Source organism: Alexandromys fortis, unplaced genomic scaffold (assembly GCF_014885135.2).
Source record: "Alexandromys fortis isolate MF-2015 unplaced genomic scaffold, M_Fortis_MF-2015_v1.1 scaffold_223, whole genome shotgun sequence".
Lineage (NCBI taxonomy): Eukaryota > Metazoa > Chordata > Mammalia > Rodentia > Cricetidae > Alexandromys > Alexandromys fortis.
Window position 1 is genome coordinate 2,207,665 of NW_026068095.1, and position 8,855 is coordinate 2,216,519.

Genomic DNA, 8,855 nt, shown 5'->3' on the forward strand with positions numbered 1-8,855 from the left:
CCTCTGAAATGATGGATAATCTGGACCATCAGCTAATATCAGAGATTTTTCAGAGTGTCTACCTTTTGTCAATCTGATTTTTTTCTTAATGCAGAAAGAATCCACAGCCTCTCATTTCATATAGAAACAAAAGCAAAACTTCTTTTTCATAGTAACATATCTTTTGACTTAAAATTTGAACTCAAGGCATTTTCAAAAATATATATGTTGGATTAATCCAGCAGAATTTATAATCAAATGTCTTTTAGCAGCTGTTTCTCCTTCCTTAGCCATCAAGCAATTCAAAGGCAGCACAATAACATACAGTATCCGTATTCTCTGCCCATTTTCCAGCTTTATGGGACTTAATTTTGAACTCTATTTCTTTTTTTTTTTCTGCAGCACTTTTATTTTTCTTTACACAATGACATGTTGCTGGGGCCTAATGTTCTCACGGAACAGTAGAAAACCAAAATTTGTCATTTCTTAAATTGAGTACAAAAAACCTTACATAAATTAAAATAATGAATACATTTACAGGTGTCAATGCAAACGTTCCCAACTCAAGGCAAGTAACAACCCACGGGGTCAGGAGGGAAAACACCAGAACTGGGTCCCAAGGCTTGGACTTTCCCAACCTGTTAGACCGGCAAGATGGAAGTGGTAACTGGTTCAGGAACCCTTGCCAGCCTCGAGAAATCCTGGAAGTCAGCAGTCAGCTAATACCCTGCACAGATCACTGCACGGTGCTCACACATCCACCAGGCTGGGGATTTCTCATCCACAGCATACTCTCACTCTCCCCAGCCACCTAGTGACCAAGCCACATGACTAAGGACTAAATCAAGATATGCACAGGGCATTAAACATATACCAAAGGAACAGTTAACTTGAATACAAGGTCAAAAATCAGCAGCAAGTTCTACAATCCAGTGCTGATATTGGATACAAGCTTCAAGGACAAATTTCTTTTCGAAGACTCATTCCAGTTTCATGAGGCTAGCATGAGGTGTGTACATTTGCCAGGGCAAATTGATACTTCAGAATCAGCTCATGCAGCAGATGCCTGGCACCTGCTCAGTCCATCTAGAAGCATTTGCGATGAACGATGGAGGGGCAGTCGTACTCCTGCTTGCTGATCTACATCTGCTGGAAGGTGGACAGTGAGGCCAGGATGGAGCCGCCAATCCAGACCGAGTACTTGTGCTCAAGGGGAGCAATGATCTTGATCTTCATCGTGCTGGGCGCTAGGGCTGTGATCTCCTTCTGCATCCTGTCGGCAATGCCTGGGTACATGGTGGTACCACCGGACAACACTGTGTTGGCATACAGGTCCTTGCGGATGTCCACGTCGCACTTCATGATGGAGTTGAAGGTGGTCTCATGGATGCCACAGGACTCCGTGCCCAGGAAGGAAAACTGGAAGAGCACCCCTGAACACTGGAATCGCTCATTGCCAATGGTGATCACCTGCCCATCAGGCAATTCATAGCTCTTTTCCAAGGAAGAGGACAATGCAGCAGTGGCCATTTCCTGCTCAAAATCCAGGGCAACGTAGCACAACTTCTCCTTAATGTCACGCACGATTTCCTGCTCAGCCGTGGTGGTGAAGCTGTAGCCCCGCTCAGTCAGGATCTTCATGAGGTAGTCTGTCAGGTCCCGGCCAGCCAGGTCCAGACGCAAGATGGCGTGGGGAAGGGCGTAGCCCTCGTAGATGGGCACTGTGTGTGTGTGACCCCGTCACCAGAGTCCATGACAATGCCAGTGGTGCGCCCAGATGCATACAGGGACAGCACCACCTGAATGGCCACGTACATGGCTGGGGTGTTGAAGGTTTCAAACATTATCTGCGTCATCTTCTCTCTATTCGCTTTGGGGTTCAGGGGGTCCTTGGTCAGAAGCACCGGGTGCTTCTCAGGGGCCACATGCAGCTCATTGTAGAAGGTGTGATGCCAGATCTTCTCCATGTCGTCCCAGTTGGTGACGATGCCGTGCTCGATGGGGTACTTCAGGGTCAGGATTCCTCTTTTGCTCTGGGCCTCATCACCCACGTACGAGTCCTTCTGGCCCATGCCCACCATGACGCCCTGGTGTGGGGGCGCCCGACGATGGACAGGAACACGGCCCTGGGGGTGTCATCGCTAGCAAAGCCAGCTTTGCACATGCTGGAGCCATTGTCAATGACGAGCACGGCGATTTCTTCTTCCATGGCGATCAGCGAATGCAGGGGAGACGGAGCAGCGGGAAGACACACAGCGCAAACTGGAGGCGGAGTGTGAGCTATTTCTTTTATTTTTATGTTTTGGTTTTATGAGACAGGGTTTCTCTGTGTGTCTTTGGCTGTCCTGGAACTCACTTTGTAGACCAGTCTGTCCTTGAACTCACAGAGATTTGCCTGCCTCTCCTGCCAAAGTCCTGGGATTAAACGTTTATGCCACCACACCCAACTATTCTTTCTTTCTTTCTTTCTTTCTTTCTTTCTTTCTTTCTTTCTTTCTTTCTTTCTTTCTTTCTTTCTTTCTTTCTTTCCTTCCTTCCTTCCTTCCTTCCTTCTTNCTTTCTTTCTCTCTCTCTCTCTCTCTCTCTCTCTCTCTCTCTCTTTCTTTCTTTCTTTCTTTCTTTCTTAAAAGACTTTATTCTTTCTCTTTTGTTTCCCAAGTTTACTTATATTTTTAAACACACTATACACCATTTACTGGTTTTCTTTGTCTGAATCTATCTTTACTGTATATCTCTCTTTTTCTGACGACATGATTCTTTAATTTGCTAAGCAATATGGGTAGGGTTAAAGCTTTAGTTTTGATGACTAGATCTACACCATTCCTTAGCTTCCTAAGAGTCTACATTCATGGTGGAGGTACTGGCAGGATTCATGTTTATTGCCACAACTCTGTGGAGTTTTAAGGTCCCTAGAACCTCCAAGAAGCATGCTGCAGGCTATTTATTCATGAACACCATTTAATTGTTTGCTGGTGGGGACACTTAAAAGTGCTGAAAGGATTTTGCAGCTAAAGCTGAGTCAAGAAGCCTCTTTTAAATGAGATGCACTTGACTCTAGCAAATAAAGCTCACCTGAGAAAATGCTAGTACCAAGAAACCATGTTTAACTTTGTTATTTTATATCCAAAATTACTTCTCAAGACCTCTCAGGTTTTATGTGGACATAGCTGTTCATGTTGGCACCATTTGTGGACAGAAATTTCTCTCTTGTCTGGTGCCATAGCTATTTAGTCCCAAAGAAACACACGGAGGCCTACATTAACTGTAAACTGGTTAACCTATTAGCTCAAACTTCCTTATTAACTAACTCATATCACACATTAACCCATAATTCTTGTTCATGTTAGCCACATGGCTTGGTACATTTTATCATTGAGGCATTCACATCTTGCTTCCTCTATGTCTGTGTAATGATTTCAGACAGATCCTTTCCTTTTCCCAGAATTCTCTTGTCCTTGATGCCCCATCTATACTTACTGCCTTGCTATTTGTCAATCTGCATTTTATTAAAGCAATTCAAGTGACAAGTCTTTACAGGGTACAAGACCATTGTCAAACAGCAGATTCCCCTCTGTATTCTTTGAATACCATTGATTAATAAAGAATCTGCCTGGGCCTATTGCATTGCAGAATAGTGAAACATAGGAATTCCAAGCAGAGAGAAGAGGAGATAGTAGGCAGAGTCAAAGAGAAGCCATGTAGCTGCTGCAGGAGACAAATGGCAGATGCTGAAAAGAACATTACCTATAGACCACAACCATGTGATGATATGCAGATTACTATAAATGGCTCAATTTAAGATAAAAGAGCTAGCCAAAAAGAAGAATGAAATAATAGACCAAACGGTATTATTATTAATATAATTTCTGAGTGATTATTTGGGGCATGGAAGCTGGGAAATATAAGCAAGTAGTTTTTGCCAACAGTCTGTGCAGAAAAGGTCAAGTTACCAGCCTTCCAGGGAAAGCAGGTTTTCTAAATTTTAAGCATCCATTTTCTATCTGTAGGAGGGAGAGGGAAGGGAGAAAGTGTTTGGCCAGGATGGAATGATTCTGCTATTAATTGATATCATATAACTGGTCTCAGAGAGATTGTACTTCCACTTGTTTCTGCTTGGAACAGGTGTTCATAAGAACATAAGGAAATCACAGGAAAAATTTAAACCTTAATCCTCTAAATTGCAGATTATTTTAAAAATTGTTTTAAAACTCAATGGATCCAAACCAGTAAGTAACTTGACCAAAACTCTAAACATGAGGAGTATTTTTGACAAACATTGCTAAAAGGCTGAAAAGTTTGAAGGGCATGAAAGGTGCTTTGAATTTAATTTATCTACAAGAGAAGCATATTCTCTTGTAGATAAATTGACAATAATTCTCCTATGAGGCATGTGTTTGTGCCTCTGTATAAGTGCACAAGTGCACAGTTTTAAACAAAGTTATGCATAGTACTAGCTTTTGAAGGAATATTGGTTTCCTGGGTTCCCAAGAAAACACTCTGAATAATCTACTTAATAAATCTAACATTTTATTAACAGAAAACTAAAGTTGTTTAACACAAATAATGGAGAAATTAAACAAAAGTATTTTCAAATGCTGAAACAGAAAATGTCCTTATTTGCATGCAAGCAAAAAAAGAATACAGTTTCAATTCAAAGTCAACTATGAATTCCTTTGGTCTGCAGGAGGGACATGGAGTAAATGAACAAGACTTAATTTGAGCAGTTTGGGGAATTTACTGTTTGTATAAAGATAGGATTGAGTCCACAAACTAGCACATTGTAGTGCTCTTTGCTTTACATTGGTCATGGAATTGTAAGGAATAACTAACTACATCCACAATTCAAAGGCACATATAAAGTACATATTTTGAAGGGGAGGCAGGGAAGACGACTTAGCTGGTAATAGAATCTTCACAACCTTGGTAATCTAAGTTCAAATCCACAGAATTCATAAAAAACAGGGCATGATGGTGTCTGTAACACCAGTGTTGTGGGGCATGGGAAGTGGAGACTGAAGGATCCCTGAGACTTGCTGGCCACCAGCTCTGCTCCAGGCACAGTGAGACATCTTAGATCAAGAAAATGGGACATAGTGATAGATGAAGACACCTGACATCCTCTACAATCTTTGCCTTGTGGAGTGGGGCATTTACACTATCACATATGAATGTGAATACTGCACATAGATCTCTGTGCACAAGTTTTGATTGTGATTTTTGTGGTGTAAACATAGAAGAGACTGCTTTGTTGAGTGATTATGAAAGCAATTTGACTAGAAAGACCAAGATAAAGGACACCACTGCTTTTCACATGGGACTGTCCTCAGTGTAGACACTTCACACTTACTTCACACTCACATGTGACTGTCCTCAGTGTAGACGCTTCACACTCACATGGGACTGCCCTCACTGTGGACACTTCACACTCACTTCCACTCACATGGGACTGTCAGTGTGGACATTTCACATTAACTTCACACTCACGTGGGACTGCCCTCACTGTAGACACTTTACACTCACATGTGACTGTCCTTATGTAGACACTTCACACTCACATGGGACTGTCAGTGTGGACATTTCACATTAACTTAACACTCACGTGGGACTCCCTCACTGTAGACACTTCACACTCACAGGAGACTGTCCTCATGTAGACACTTCACACTCACAGGAGACTGCCCTCACTGTGGACACTTCACACTCCGCACTACATCCCTGCTATATACTCTGGAATTAATCTACTTTCTGTGCAAGATGTCCAGGAAGATGTGGCTCTACACAGGGGATGAAAAGATCGCAACATCAAAGTCTACAAGAAGGGCCAGCAAATTGAGCTCATTTCTCTTTAAAATTGAGGTGCTATAAAATCTTATCATTATTATGTAAAAGTAAAGGGAGATCATTTCAGTAACAGAATTAATCATGTTCATCATCAATCATCTCCTCAAATACATAAAAAAATCATCCTTGGAGGGAAAATCATATCAATTCTGTTTATTCTTAGCACCTAAAAATGAAAGCAAAACAGCTGTCAAATTATTTTCCATAATTAATAAATGGATGAATTAATGAATGAATGATGTGAAGGCTATAAAACATCAAAAAATAAACACATTATGAAATATATGTGTAGCATGAAGTGTTTGGTTCTGTTTTCATTTGGTTCACTTTGAGGTTGCAAATTTACTCAAACAGAAACATTTCTCAGAACAAAGCCTGGCTATTGTACAATTTTAAGTGTAATGTTAGTATATTATTAAAATGCAAGAAGTATTAACTGCAGCAAGCTGGAGCGCCAAAATAGATGGCATTTGTGACAATTGGTAGTTTTTGAAAACCACGTAAAAGATTTTAATAAAATTTTATTTACTTTTCAACTATGGATAATGTTACCATCATTACATTATTACATTTCTTATTACTTATTTTATAGGAAAAAAGCCATTTAACATCATAAAATCTAATTAGTAAGAAGATTCCTTTCCTTATTTTTTTTATTTTTATGATTTTTGATTAAACCCAGGGTCTCATACATGACTAAAAAGCATTTATCCACTGAGTTATACTGAAGGCCTGACAGAAACTTTTCTCAATTGTTACTTTTGTATGTTTTATTTCCTCTTAACATTTCTAAACTCTTTTAAAGTATGCATATTTTAAGTTCATAGAAGGCAAGGAACAAAATATTTAATTCACTGGGTATTTTCCCTGCCACCATCCAGTACCTAGATGGCCACTTAGAAAATTAAACCTAATGCTCACAATGTTTCATTATAGTTCAAAATGTTAGGATATCTTGATGACATAAGATATTCACCAAGAAAACAGAAAACAAGATATCTGAGGTCTCACATAGATTCATGATTAAAATATTCATGGACTGTGCCACTCTACCTGTGACTGAATTTATAAACATATGACTTACACCTTGCTGAGTGACCTGCACTGGGATGGAAGCCTATGCTTGTTCTGTAGCTCTGTCTTTGCTGCTTTGTCTTTTGAATATGGGTTACTCCACTCTTGAAGGAGTGCCTTCCATCAATTCAGTAGATGTTTGGGCTCCTTTCCTACAACTGTGTCAGAGACTTTCACAGCAGTCTTGTCACTATTAATAGAGTTGCAGTTTTGAATCTGAACCAAGCAACTTGGCCTACAGAGTCCAGCAGCTACAGCTACTCCAGTAGACCCTTAAATGTTTCCTGTCCACAGTGGTAGGTGGAGAAGAGGAGCTCAGGGAAGCTCCTGTGTTGGTGTTACTGCCTCCCATGCATACAATGTTTGTCACTTTTCCTAAAGGCCTTGAAGCTATTGTACTAGCATTTTCTCCACACAACCCCACCCTTCCCTTAATGTGTTTTGCATTTTTCTTTGTCATCTGTCTTTTTTGTTATGGGGAAAGAGCAATCCCATGAGGACTTTTCTGCTTTTCTGTTTTCAGGTATGTTAATGTTATTTTTCTAGAAATTTTGTCACTTTCTTTGCTCACTATTGCTCCAATTTACAGTTATACTTCATCTTTCACCTGCAATAACCTATAGCTTTTCCTTCAATATAAATATAACGTGTTGTCTGTGTTATGTCTGTACAGGGTCTCACCAACTAGCCCAGTATTTTTCAGTGCTGAGCCACATATACCAGTGTGCACCACTAGGCCAAGTTTATTAAAGTTTTTAACACATGTTTTTCTTATGTCTTATTTTGATACTTCACTTTTGTGTTATTGATTCTTTGATTATCCATTAGATCTTAAAGAATATACTGACCCTTTGCTCCATTTCCTGGCTTGCCTGGGCTACTTATTGTCCTTTATGTGCATGGATGCCTACAGTGACATTACAGGAGCAAATGTCAACAAAAACTGGAGAGAAATGGATAGTGCCTAAGACTCATACTGGCGAAGGAATCTGATGCACTAACAAAGGTAGGAGACATGGATAATGAAAAGGATTCTTGTTGTGCAAATAAACTCATATAAACTTATTGTCTGCTTTGTAACAGAATAGGAATTATTCCATATTTATTTACATGTTTGAATAAGATATTCACAACTCTTTAGAATATTTACATTACTACTGGAACAATTAAAAATGAAACCAATTTTATACCATCTCCTAACAACTACCATATTACGAATCATAAGTGAAATGCACAATAAATTTTAAGTAGATGATAAACCTGAATTACTTAAGTCAGAAATGAAAGGGATTACAATGTCAATAGCGCCTATAAATGAACTAGCAGATATTAGTTTATGCATGTGTATGAATGCATATATGACCTTATAAAAGGTAAAATTATTAATATTCTCATCCCAAGATATTTGAAGTATAACTACCTATGTAAGATTATAAGGTAATTGTTTGCTTGTAGAAAGAACTTTGGAACATATTTATAGATGCCTAACTGGTTTCATTTTGAAATATTTGAAAGAATTATTATGTTAAATAGAATTCAAGATACTTTGCCTTTTATGTGAGTTAGAATTGTATAATTTTTCCTTGTCAGGAATCAAATGGCTACAATGTAATATGTAAGCAGTCAAAGCAATGTAAATAAATTTATTTGTTTTGATGACAGTACATGAGAATTATGTTTTCATCCACATCAACCATGGAGGACTCTGGTCGACTCTGTGAATTGTATGAAGCATCTGAATGAAGCTCAGCGTGGGCTTTCTAGAAAAGTGTAAGATTTTTTGTGAAGAACTCTATAAACCACTTCATCAATAAATCTTGATGTTTATTTGACATTGTATCTATGAGTTCATTAAAATTTGTATGTCATGAATCCTTAAGAATCATCTAGACTTACATCAGAAGACTGTATTAAGAAATATTTAGCACTATAGTGGGATTTGGAACATTGTCTTGGAAACA

The 8,855-nt window shown here is 39.1% G+C and overlaps 1 pseudogene; it reads right to left on the reverse strand.

The window, feature by feature from the left end:
* Positions 1–381: 381 nt before the first annotated feature.
* On the reverse strand, positions 382–2,188 carry LOC126489201 (actin, cytoplasmic 2-like; annotated as a pseudogene).
* Positions 2,189–8,855: the final 6,667 nt, after the last annotated feature.